General features: G+C 33.4%; 1 protein-coding gene across 1 annotated transcript in view; it reads left to right on the top strand.

The window, feature by feature from the left end:
- The window catches only part of LOC137296913 (ankyrin repeat domain-containing protein 26-like), a 523,769-nt gene that overhangs the window by 412,655 nt on the left and 96,653 nt on the right, over positions 1-14,461 (top strand). The gene's annotated exons all lie outside the window — the stretch shown is intronic.

Genomic DNA, 14,461 nt, shown 5'->3' with positions numbered 1-14,461 from the left:
GGTCGAACTGAAGTGACGTGTAATGGCTGACATGCAAGTAGTATTTTGTGTTTTTAAAAGAACCAATCGACACACGGGTCAAACAAAATCAAAGGGCACAACACAAGTGATGACACAATCTCTTGACACCCCTTATACCTGCAATGGACTAGGCAAGATCTAAAAATAACCATAGTCTAACACTTAAAAAGGATACTACTTGAGTTAAAACTATAGACAGTGACAACTTCAAATGAACGAAATCTTACATGACTTCATACCTGCCACATATGCATCTGTATCAATTCTGTAACTGATATATTACCCTACTTTTATTGATGATGGATCAATAGAGACTTAGTTCATTGATACACTGGATCAGAAAATTACAGATCAAATACAAATGTTTCTTATACAATGCTTATGTAAATTGCATTGAAAATTCAACATGAAACTTTCAACAGCTTGATCAAAATGCTTGTTACCTTTGTATTGGTTTATGTGTGATATATATATATGAGTCGATGAAAGAGTTATCACTTTATATTTGATTTTGTAACCTTAGCTTTAGAATGATAAAAAATCAAGTCTAAATTAGTAACTTAGTTTGTTTCAAATCTGCACGAACATGGGTGTAATACAGTATTGCTATTTATGTATACCATTCATTATATAGACTATTACAGTGAATGAATGATTTAATTTAGCTTTTGTAACCTTGTCACTGTTAATTCAATGTGGAATAGTATTTTAGTTTTCACTCCCGACAAGTAACAAGCACTTACCTCCTGTAACATCTCATAATCCTTTCTCGTACACATTTGTTCATTTACCTGTATATAAGCCTATGACATTGCTAGCAGTTGTTATCAATACACTTTAATACTTCTTCTGATAAACACAGAAGGTAACCTCTATTGTAAGAAAAGCTAATCTTTGATCAGTACTAATAAATTGATTGAAATAATAGGCACAGTATGAATTTAAATGTGAAACGCACATACGTGTCTCTCGCTGAATGAGGTGCTCTTTATTACCACCCATATGCTTCTCTCTGTGAGAAGCTAATTAATTTGCTGCACATCCACATCTGTCTTAATGAGTTTAAACAAGTCTTTGCCATTATCATGCCTCTAGCACTGGCAACACGTGGTTTGCTATTTTACAAAACTCAAGATTACACATTGAGAGGAAATGTCTGTTTTTGCTCTAATTATGTTATGGGAAGCTGAGTTGTAATTGAAGGGATCCGGCTAAGATAGTTACAACCCACACATCATGCCTTTTCCAGATAATTGTATTTAGCGGTCACCAGGGTCCAGTATTACTATGAGCATGAGTTATCTCCCCCAACTTGGCAGCGTGCAGAGTCGCATCATGTCCGTTGCGTCTTTTTTTGCACACTGCCAAAAGTATAAATAAGTCCAACATATTTCGAAAGTCACACTAATCTTTTTCATGAATGACTAAACTTTCAAAAGCAATTATCTCGAAAGTAGGAATTTGTGGGTTATCACTATCTTCTCCCATGACTTAAATATTAAGGAATTTCTTGAAGACATGGGACTTTGTAGAATTGAATTTTCATTCTTTTTGTGGATCGAGACGAAAACTAGGCGAGAAGAACAGTGACTTTCAGAAATATTGGACGGAATGAAAGTGTTTCTTAACTAAGAGAACATAATTTGTTTGGTATTTTTGTCACAACATAATTTGTTTACACGTATGGTAGGTACAAAAGAGTAATGTAGTAATTAAAACTTAATAAATTAATTGGAAAAAAAAAAATAGCAAAATATGTTTAAGAATCTTGTGTAGTTTAGTAAACATAGAAACATAACAAAATGAATAATAAACTAATGAATTATAAATAATTATACTTACTCGACTGACATAGTAGATTCATGTGGTTTTAAAGCAGAGCTGGCATTCAAAAACAATGTACATTTTATGGCAGAGCAATGATTTGGCACTGAACTTTCTCTTTTACCTTTATAACTGCCTAAGTGAATATTTTAATGACTTAATGACTGGTAGCATTCATCCATCTGAATGATTCAATTTGATTTTCAAGTGAAGTAATACATCTAGTACCATACACATGTAAAGATTCTGTAATGGACTCAGTTGGTTCACAAACCCTTAATTCTATATTCAGGTCATCCACATAAACATGTAATAGTGTGTCTGTACTAGACACACTATTTGCTAAAAGAACAAGCAATGAACATAAATAATCATAAGGATGCATGAAATGTAAACACAGGACTAACAAGCACTTTAACAAGTTTACTTTTGCTTAAAGTGCTCAAAGCTGATTATTATTATTACATGAAATCATCAAGGAGAGATGGTATTTATTTGCTTATGCGTTTTGCGCACACTACTAGTACATAAAATATTATGGCTTGCTGAACATTTAAATATAAACTGCACATTGTTACAAATGAATATCCTAATTCAAGTACATGTATTATTCAATTCAAAAAGTGACACGATACTGATGTATAATAAATACACTTGCAGTTGAATCCTCCCAAATATTTATGAAGATAGGCATGCCTATATTTATATTGAATGCAAATGAGGTTCAGAAGATTGATAATGGGCGTGACTCAACAAAACAGGTTGTCCAATGATACAACAGGGCATTAGTTTGTTTTACACTTGTCACAAGACAACTTTCATCAAGGACGTAACTGGACATGCATTCTTCCAGAGGCTGTTATTTTGAGATTGAAAAGTGTTCAAATATCTCATTACTGTTGTCTGATAGAATGATTATATGTGTAACCGGGATGTGAATGGCTATAGTGACGACCAGACACTGATTGCGGGTTGTGGGATCTATATCTTTATTGACAGACACCCTGAAACACATGTTTGGAGAATAAGTACCAAATTCAGGATAAACATATAAATATAAATAATTATATACAATCATTCTATCTCGCATATCATTTCTAACATATAAGAGATAAATCTAATATGAAAAAACACTACGAACAGACGCACATTCAGTAATGCGGTAATAGTTATATTGCCATTAACACGATGACTGAATCGCCAAGAACGATAACTCCTCGGCACTATAAAAACGTTTCAAATACGTCGTACCAACGTACACACAGATGTAGTGAACTGGTTAAGCACATTAGCCCAAATCTATCAGCTATGTGATGAACATAGATACTTCATACATATGACACAATAATATTATTCATACCCTGTGCGTGACACTGGTGTGTAGGAAAGCCACGTCTCCCAAGATGAATAGACGGCTGCTACAAGGACAAGCAAACCAAAGTCTCAATATTCTAAATATGTATATATACAAAATACACGACCGGCTAGAGTGTGAGAATAATAACATGAATATACGTGGGGGATCTACACAGACTATGTGAATTCATCATTTGCATTGCCATTCAATGGAATTTACAACTTTAGTGCACTTTCAGTTAAGTCACTGAACTACGGCATACAGAATAACCGATGCATAAATGATTCGGTGCAATATCAACAAATACACAAACGTACATTTCAACACATCTATAAGCATTGGCCTTATTTGTAAATAATACTGCTTGGTAGTCTACTTACAAGAAATGCCTGTGCATAATATTTACAATTGCACCAATGTACTTTAATTTTATTACCATCAAGAACATATAACTGATACTAATAACATTGTTATTTGGTGCAACACATATATACAATACTTGAAACATTGTTCCTACCTTAGATCTGAGATATTGTTGTGCCTGTTGCTCTGAAATGCGGTCGAACTGAAGTGACGTGTAATGGCTGACATGCAAGTAGTATTTTGTGTTTTTAAAAGAACCAATCGACACACGGGTCAAACAAAATCAAAGGGCACAACACAAGTGATGACACAATCTCTTGACACCCCTTATACCTGCAATGGACTAGGCAAGATCTAAAAATAACCATAGTCTAACACTTAAAAAGGATACTACTTGAGTTAAAACTATAGACAGTGACAACTTCAAATGAACGAAATCTTACATGACTTCATACCTGCCACATATGCATCTGTATCAATTCTGTAACTGATATATTACCCTACTTTTATTGATGATGGATCAATAGAGACTTAGTTCATTGATACACTGGATCAGAAAATTACAGATCAAATACAAATGTTTCTTATACAATGCTTATGTAAATTGCATTGAAAATTCAACATGAAACTTTCAACAGCTTGATCAAAATGCTTGTTACCTTTGTATTGGTTTATGTGTGATATATATATATGAGTCGATGAAAGAGTTATCACTTTATATTTGATTTTGTAACCTTAGCTTTAGAATGATAAAAAATCAAGTCTAAATTAGTAACTTAGTTTGTTTCAAATCTGCACGAACATGGGTGTAATACAGTATTGCTATTTATGTATACCATTCATTATATAGACTATTACAGTGAATGAATGATTTAATTTAGCTTTTGTAACCTTGTCACTGTTAATTCAATGTGGAATAGTATTTTAGTTTTCACTCCCGACTAGTAACAAGCACTTACCTCCTGTAACATCTCATAATCCTTTCTCGTACACATTTGTTCATTTACCTGTATATAAGCCTATGACATTGCTAGCAGTTGTTATCAATACACTTTAATACTTCTTCTGATAAACACAGAAGGTAACCTCTATTGTAAGAAAAGCTAATCTTTGATCAGTACTAATAAATTGATTGAAATAATAGGCACAGTATGAATTTAAATGTGAAACGCACATACGTGTCTCTCGCTGAATGAGGTGCTCTTTATTACCACCCATATGCTTCTCTCTGTGAGAAGCTAATTAATTTGCTGCACATCCACATCTGTCTTAATGAGTTTAAACAAGTCTTTGCCATTATCATGCCTCTAGCACTGGCAACACGTGGTTTGCTATTTTACAAAACTCAAGATTACACATTGAGAGGAAATGTCTGTTTTTGCTCTAATTATGTTATGGGAAGCTGAGTTGTAATTGAAGGGATCCGGCTAAGATAGTTACAACCCACACATCATGCCTTTTCCAGATAATTGTATTTAGCGGTCACCAGGGTCCAGTATTACTATGAGCATGAGTTATCTCCCCCAACTTGGCAGCGTGCAGAGTCGCATCATGTCCGTTGCGTCTTTTTTTGCACACTGCCAAAAGTATAAATAAGTCCAACATATTTCGAAAGTCACACTAATCTTTTTCATGAATGACTAAACTTTCAAAAGCAATTATCTCGAAAGTAGGAATTTGTGGGTTATCACTATCTTCTCCCATGACTTAAATATTAAGGAATTTCTTGAAGACATGGGACTTTGTAGAATTGAATTTTCATTCTTTTTGTGGATCGAGACGAAAACTAGGCGAGAAGAACAGTGACTTTCAGAAATATTGGACGGAATGAAAGTGTTTCTTAACTAAGAGAACATAATTTGTTTGGTATTTTTGTCACAACATAATTTGTTTACACGTATGGTAGGTACAAAAGAGTAATGTAGTAATTAAAACTTAATAAATTAATTGGAAAAAAAAAAATAGCAAAATATGTTTAAGAATCTTGTGTAGTTTAGTAAACATAGAAACATAACAAAATGAATAATAAACTAATGAATTATAAATAATTATACTTACTCGACTGACATAGTAGATTCATGTGGTTTTAAAGCAGAGCTGGCATTCAAAAACAATGTACATTTTATGGCAGAGCAATGATTTGGCACTGAACTTTCTCTTTTACCTTTATAACTGCCTAAGTGAATATTTTAATGACTTAATGACTGGTAGCATTCATCCATCTGAATGATTCAATTTGATTTTCAAGTGAAGTAATACATCTAGTACCATACACATGTAAAGATTCTGTAATGGACTCAGTTGGTTCACAAACCCTTAATTCTATATTCAGGTCATCCACATAAACATGTAATAGTGTGTCTGTACTAGACACACTATTTGCTAAAAGAACAAGCAATGAACATAAATAATCATAAGGATGCATGAAATGTAAACACAGGACTAACAAGCACTTTAACAAGTTTACTTTTGCTTAAAGTGCTCAAAGCTGATTATTATTATTACATGAAATCATCAAGGAGAGATGGTATTTATTTGCTTATGCGTTTTGCGCACACTACTAGTACATAAAATATTATGGCTTGCTGAACATTTAAATATAAACTGCACATTGTTACAAATGAATATCCTAATTCAAGTACATGTATTATTCAATTCAAAAAGTGACACGATACTGATGTATAATAAATACACTTGCAGTTGAATCCTCCCAAATATTTATGAAGATAGGCATGCCTATATTTATATTGAATGCAAATGAGGTTCAGAAGATTGATAATGGGCGTGACTCAACAAAACAGGTTGTCCAATGATACAACAGGGCATTAGTTTGTTTTACACTTGTCACAAGACAACTTTCATCAAGGACGTAACTGGACATGCATTCTTCCAGAGGCTGTTATTTTGAGATTGAAAAGTGTTCAAATATCTCATTACTGTTGTCTGATAGAATGATTATATGTGTAACCGGGATGTGAATGGCTATAGTGACGACCAGACACTGATTGCGGGTTGTGGGATCTATATCTTTATTGACAGACACCCTGAAACACATGTTTGGAGAATAAGTACCAAATTCAGGATAAACATATAAATATAAATAATTATATACAATCATTCTATCTCGCATATCATTTCTAACATATAAGAGATAAATCTAATATGAAAAAACACTACGAACAGACGCACATTCAGTAATGCGGTAATAGTTATATTGCCATTAACACGATGACTGAATCGCCAAGAACGATAACTCCTCGGCACTATAAAAACGTTTCAAATACGTCGTACCAACGTACACACAGATGTAGTGAACTGGTTAAGCACATTAGCCCAAATCTATCAGCTATGTGATGAACATAGATACTTCATACATATGACACAATAATATTATTCATACCCTGTGCGTGACACTGGTGTGTAGGAAAGCCACGTCTCCCAAGATGAATAGACGGCTGCTACAAGGACAAGCAAACCAAAGTCTCAATATTCTAAATATGTATATATACAAAATACACGACCGGCTAGAGTGTGAGAATAATAACATGAATATACGTGGGGGATCTACACAGACTATGTGAATTCATCATTTGCATTGCCATTCAATGGAATTTACAACTTTAGTGCACTTTCAGTTAAGTCACTGAACTACGGCATACAGAATAACCGATGCATAAATGATTCGGTGCAATATCAACAAATACACAAACGTACATTTCAACACATCTATAAGCATTGGCCTTATTTGTAAATAATACTGCTTGGTAGTCTACTTACAAGAAATGCCTGTGCATAATATTTACAATTGCACCAATGTACTTTAATTTTATTACCATCAAGAACATATAACTGATACTAATAACATTGTTATTTGGTGCAACACATATATACAATACTTGAAACATTGTTCCTACCTTAGATCTGAGATATTGTTGTGCCTGTTGCTCTGAAATGCGGTCGAACTGAAGTGACGTGTAATGGCTGACATGCAAGTAGTATTTTGTGTTTTTAAAAGAACCAATCGACACACGGGTCAAACAAAATCAAAGGGCACAACACAAGTGATGACACAATCTCTTGACACCCCTTATACCTGCAATGGACTAGGCAAGATCTAAAAATAACCATAGTCTAACACTTAAAAAGGATACTACTTGAGTTAAAACTATAGACAGTGACAACTTCAAATGAACGAAATCTTACATGACTTCATACCTGCCACATATGCATCTGTATCAATTCTGTAACTGATATATTACCCTACTTTTATTGATGATGGATCAATAGAGACTTAGTTCATTGATACACTGGATCAGAAAATTACAGATCAAATACAAATGTTTCTTATACAATGCTTATGTAAATTGCATTGAAAATTCAACATGAAACTTTCAACAGCTTGATCAAAATGCTTGTTACCTTTGTATTGGTTTATGTGTGATATATATATATGAGTCGATGAAAGAGTTATCACTTTATATTTGATTTTGTAACCTTAGCTTTAGAATGATAAAAAATCAAGTCTAAATTAGTAACTTAGTTTGTTTCAAATCTGCACGAACATGGGTGTAATACAGTATTGCTATTTATGTATACCATTCATTATATAGACTATTACAGTGAATGAATGATTTAATTTAGCTTTTGTAACCTTGTCACTGTTAATTCAATGTGGAATAGTATTTTAGTTTTCACTCCCGACAAGTAACAAGCACTTACCTCCTGTAACATCTCATAATCCTTTCTCGTACACATTTGTTCATTTACCTGTATATAAGCCTATGACATTGCTAGCAGTTGTTATCAATACACTTTAATACTTCTTCTGATAAACACAGAAGGTAACCTCTATTGTAAGAAAAGCTAATCTTTGATCAGTACTAATAAATTGATTGAAATAATAGGCACAGTATGAATTTAAATGTGAAACGCACATACGTGTCTCTCGCTGAATGAGGTGCTCTTTATTACCACCCATATGCTTCTCTCTGTGAGAAGCTAATTAATTTGCTGCACATCCACATCTGTCTTAATGAGTTTAAACAAGTCTTTGCCATTATCATGCCTCTAGCACTGGCAACACGTGGTTTGCTATTTTACAAAACTCAAGATTACACATTGAGAGGAAATGTCTGTTTTTGCTCTAATTATGTTATGGGAAGCTGAGTTGTAATTGAAGGGATCCGGCTAAGATAGTTACAACCCACACATCATGCCTTTTCCAGATAATTGTATTTAGCGGTCACCAGGGTCCAGTATTACTATGAGCATGAGTTATCTCCCCCAACTTGGCAGCGTGCAGAGTCGCATCATGTCCGTTGCGTCTTTTTTTGCACACTGCCAAAAGTATAAATAAGTCCAACATATTTCGAAAGTCACACTAATCTTTTTCATGAATGACTAAACTTTCAAAAGCAATTATCTCGAAAGTAGGAATTTGTGGGTTATCACTATCTTCTCCCATGACTTAAATATTAAGGAATTTCTTGAAGACATGGGACTTTGTAGAATTGAATTTTCATTCTTTTTGTGGATCGAGACGAAAACTAGGCGAGAAGAACAGTGACTTTCAGAAATATTGGACGGAATGAAAGTGTTTCTTAACTAAGAGAACATAATTTGTTTGGTATTTTTGTCACAACATAATTTGTTTACACGTATGGTAGGTACAAAAGAGTAATGTAGTAATTAAAACTTAATAAATTAATTGGAAAAAAAAAAATAGCAAAATATGTTTAAGAATCTTGTGTAGTTTAGTAAACATAGAAACATAACAAAATGAATAATAAACTAATGAATTATAAATAATTATACTTACTCGACTGACATAGTAGATTCATGTGGTTTTAAAGCAGAGCTGGCATTCAAAAACAATGTACATTTTATGGCAGAGCAATGATTTGGCACTGAACTTTCTCTTTTACCTTTATAACTGCCTAAGTGAATATTTTAATGACTTAATGACTGGTAGCATTCATCCATCTGAATGATTCAATTTGATTTTCAAGTGAAGTAATACATCTAGTACCATACACATGTAAAGATTCTGTAATGGACTCAGTTGGTTCACAAACCCTTAATTCTATATTCAGGTCATCCACATAAACATGTAATAGTGTGTCTGTACTAGACACACTATTTGCTAAAAGAACAAGCAATGAACATAAATAATCATAAGGATGCATGAAATGTAAACACAGGACTAACAAGCACTTTAACAAGTTTACTTTTGCTTAAAGTGCTCAAAGCTGATTATTATTATTACATGAAATCATCAAGGAGAGATGGTATTTATTTGCTTATGCGTTTTGCGCACACTACTAGTACATAAAATATTATGGCTTGCTGAACATTTAAATATAAACTGCACATTGTTACAAATGAATATCCTAATTCAAGTACATGTATTATTCAATTCAAAAAGTGACACGATACTGATGTATAATAAATACACTTGCAGTTGAATCCTCCCAAATATTTATGAAGATAGGCATGCCTATATTTATATTGAATGCAAATGAGGTTCAGAAGATTGATAATGGGCGTGACTCAACAAAACAGGTTGTCCAATGATACAACAGGGCATTAGTTTGTTTTACACTTGTCACAAGACAACTTTCATCAAGGACGTAACTGGACATGCATTCTTCCAGAGGCTGTTATTTTGAGATTGAAAAGTGTTCAAATATCTCATTACTGTTGTCTGATAGAATGATTATATGTGTAACCGGGATGTGAATGGCTATAGTGACGACCAGACACTGATTGCGGGTTGTGGGATCTATATCTTTATTGACAGACACCCTGAAACACATGTTTGGAGAATAAGTACCAAATTCAGGATAAACATATAAATATAAATAATTATATACAATCATTCTATCTCGCATATCATTTCTAACATATAAGAGATAAATCTAATATGAAAAAACACTACGAACAGACGCACATTCAGTAATGCGGTAATAGTTATATTGCCATTAACACGATGACTGAATCGCCAAGAACGATAACTCCTCGGCACTATAAAAACGTTTCAAATACGTCGTACCAACGTACACACAGATGTAGTGAACTGGTTAAGCACATTAGCCCAAATCTATCAGCTATGTGATGAACATAGATACTTCATACATATGACACAATAATATTATTCATACCCTGTGCGTGACACTGGTGTGTAGGAAAGCCACGTCTCCCAAGATGAATAGACGGCTGCTACAAGGACAAGCAAACCAAAGTCTCAATATTCTAAATATGTATATATACAAAATACACGACCGGCTAGAGTGTGAGAATAATAACATGAATATACGTGGGGGATCTACACAGACTATGTGAATTCATCATTTGCATTGCCATTCAATGGAATTTACAACTTTAGTGCACTTTCAGTTAAGTCACTGAACTACGGCATACAGAATAACCGATGCATAAATGATTCGGTGCAATATCAACAAATACACAAACGTACATTTCAACACATCTATAAGCATTGGCCTTATTTGTAAATAATACTGCTTGGTAGTCTACTTACAAGAAATGCCTGTGCATAATATTTACAATTGCACCAATGTACTTTAATTTTATTACCATCAAGAACATATAACTGATACTAATAACATTGTTATTTGGTGCAACACATATATACAATACTTGAAACATTGTTCCTACCTTAGATCTGAGATATTGTTGTGCCTGTTGCTCTGAAATGCGGTCGAACTGAAGTGACGTGTAATGGCTGACATGCAAGTAGTATTTTGTGTTTTTAAAAGAACCAATCGACACACGGGTCAAACAAAATCAAAGGGCACAACACAAGTGATGACACAATCTCTTGACACCCCTTATACCTGCAATGGACTAGGCAAGATCTAAAAATAACCATAGTCTAACACTTAAAAAGGATACTACTTGAGTTAAAACTATAGACAGTGACAACTTCAAATGAACGAAATCTTACATGACTTCATACCTGCCACATATGCATCTGTATCAATTCTGTAACTGATATATTACCCTACTTTTATTGATGATGGATCAATAGAGACTTAGTTCATTGATACACTGGATCAGAAAATTACAGATCAAATACAAATGTTTCTTATACAATGCTTATGTAAATTGCATTGAAAATTCAACATGAAACTTTCAACAGCTTGATCAAAATGCTTGTTACCTTTGTATTGGTTTATGTGTGATATATATATATGAGTCGATGAAAGAGTTATCACTTTATATTTGATTTTGTAACCTTAGCTTTAGAATGATAAAAAATCAAGTCTAAATTAGTAACTTAGTTTGTTTCAAATCTGCACGAACATGGGTGTAATACAGTATTGCTATTTATGTATACCATTCATTATATAGACTATTACAGTGAATGAATGATTTAATTTAGCTTTTGTAACCTTGTCACTGTTAATTCAATGTGGAATAGTATTTTAGTTTTCACTCCCGACTAGTAACAAGCACTTACCTCCTGTAACATCTCATAATCCTTTCTCGTACACATTTGTTCATTTACCTGTATATAAGCCTATGACATTGCTAGCAGTTGTTATCAATACACTTTAATACTTCTTCTGATAAACACAGAAGGTAACCTCTATTGTAAGAAAAGCTAATCTTTGATCAGTACTAATAAATTGATTGAAATAATAGGCACAGTATGAATTTAAATGTGAAACGCACATACGTGTCTCTCGCTGAATGAGGTGCTCTTTATTACCACCCATATGCTTCTCTCTGTGAGAAGCTAATTAATTTGCTGCACATCCACATCTGTCTTAATGAGTTTAAACAAGTCTTTGCCATTATCATGCCTCTAGCACTGGCAACACGTGGTTTGCTATTTTACAAAACTCAAGATTACACATTGAGAGGAAATGTCTGTTTTTGCTCTAATTATGTTATGGGAAGCTGAGTTGTAATTGAAGGGATCCGGCTAAGATAGTTACAACCCACACATCATGCCTTTTCCAGATAATTGTATTTAGCGGTCACCAGGGTCCAGTATTACTATGAGCATGAGTTATCTCCCCCAACTTGGCAGCGTGCAGAGTCGCATCATGTCCGTTGCGTCTTTTTTTGCACACTGCCAAAAGTATAAATAAGTCCAACATATTTCGAAAGTCACACTAATCTTTTTCATGAATGACTAAACTTTCAAAAGCAATTATCTCGAAAGTAGGAATTTGTGGGTTATCACTATCTTCTCCCATGACTTAAATATTAAGGAATTTCTTGAAGACATGGGACTTTGTAGAATTGAATTTTCATTCTTTTTGTGGATCGAGACGAAAACTAGGCGAGAAGAACAGTGACTTTCAGAAATATTGGACGGAATGAAAGTGTTTCTTAACTAAGAGAACATAATTTGTTTGGTATTTTTGTCACAACATAATTTGTTTACACGTATGGTAGGTACAAAAGAGTAATGTAGTAATTAAAACTTAATAAATTAATTGGAAAAAAAAAAATAGCAAAATATGTTTAAGAATCTTGTGTAGTTTAGTAAACATAGAAACATAACAAAATGAATAATAAACTAATGAATTATAAATAATTATACTTACTCGACTGACATAGTAGATTCATGTGGTTTTAAAGCAGAGCTGGCATTCAAAAACAATGTACATTTTATGGCAGAGCAATGATTTGGCACTGAATTACTTTTTTAACTCCTGCTTTCCTGTTCTAAGATATCTTTGAAAAATAATATATTTACTAAAAAATTATTCAAAAGTGAACATTACTAGTATCATAACACATTAAAAAGTTCTTTCAACATCCAGAGAATATGGTCAAGCCCTGGTACAGCATTAATCATAATAATTTATTAAATTCTTAGCTGACTATTCATGTCAGTGGTATGAATATTAAAACATATATTTAACCAAAATTTGATATAATACTTCTTAGAAATCATCTTCTTTGAGGAGGTGATTGGTGTTTGAAGACTGTGTCAAAGTAGTGTTCATCAAGATGAACAAATTGTTTAAGGTCTGTTGATTATTATTCGGAAAATGACCTTATTGAATTGCACAGTGGTTTGTAGGTGAAAGGTTTAGGGCATTTTCATGTGTGTTTCCTGAATTTTTCTGACGACTTTTAGCACATTTTTAAACAATTTTAATGTATATTTTTTTGTGACACCAGTAGATATTGCAAGAAAGGAAATTGATCAGAATTAGTGTTTTGTCCTCCAGGGATATGGTCTCAAATCTAATAGAACAATGATTACCATTATTTAAGAAGCAATAATGCCCATATGTAATTTTAATGACAAAATGCTTTGAACTTGGTGTATATTCTTTGCACCTTAGGTACATTAGTAATTAGCAGTTAAATATCTCTGAAGAAAAAGATTTTTTTTATGTGGTGTGCTTCTGTTTCAAACGTATTAATTGGTTGGATGACTGTGCATCCTCTGTTCCAAAATGTTGGGACTCTTGAAGGTCCCGGGGTAGAATAGGCCTTCAGCAACCCATGTTTGCTGTAAAAGGTGATTATGCTTGTCATAAGAGGCAGCTAACAGGATCTGGTGGTCAGGCTCACTGACTTCATTGCCACATGTCATTGGTTCCCAATTGCACAGATCGATGCTCAGGTTGTTGATCACTCGATTGTCACTGGATTATTTACAGACCTCCATATAGCTTGAATTTTACCGAGTGTGGCGTAAAATTAAACTCACTCACTCACTCAAAGATTTTGCATCACAGGTTTCCTATTTATTGAAAATACTAAAACTAAATTTTAACATCCTATTAAGAAATAAAGGCACCACACGCATCGTTAGCAATGTATTTATAGATACTGAAATGATCTACAATGCGAACATGTGGTTGTGGTCATGGTTTTTGTAAAATTACTATGGAAATGTATGGGGAA

This window comes from Haliotis asinina, chromosome 9 (genome assembly GCF_037392515.1).
Source record: "Haliotis asinina isolate JCU_RB_2024 chromosome 9, JCU_Hal_asi_v2, whole genome shotgun sequence".
In the NCBI taxonomy this organism is placed as follows: Eukaryota; Metazoa; Mollusca; class Gastropoda; order Lepetellida; family Haliotidae; genus Haliotis; species Haliotis asinina.
This window is presented reverse-complemented; position numbering and strand designations above follow the sequence as displayed.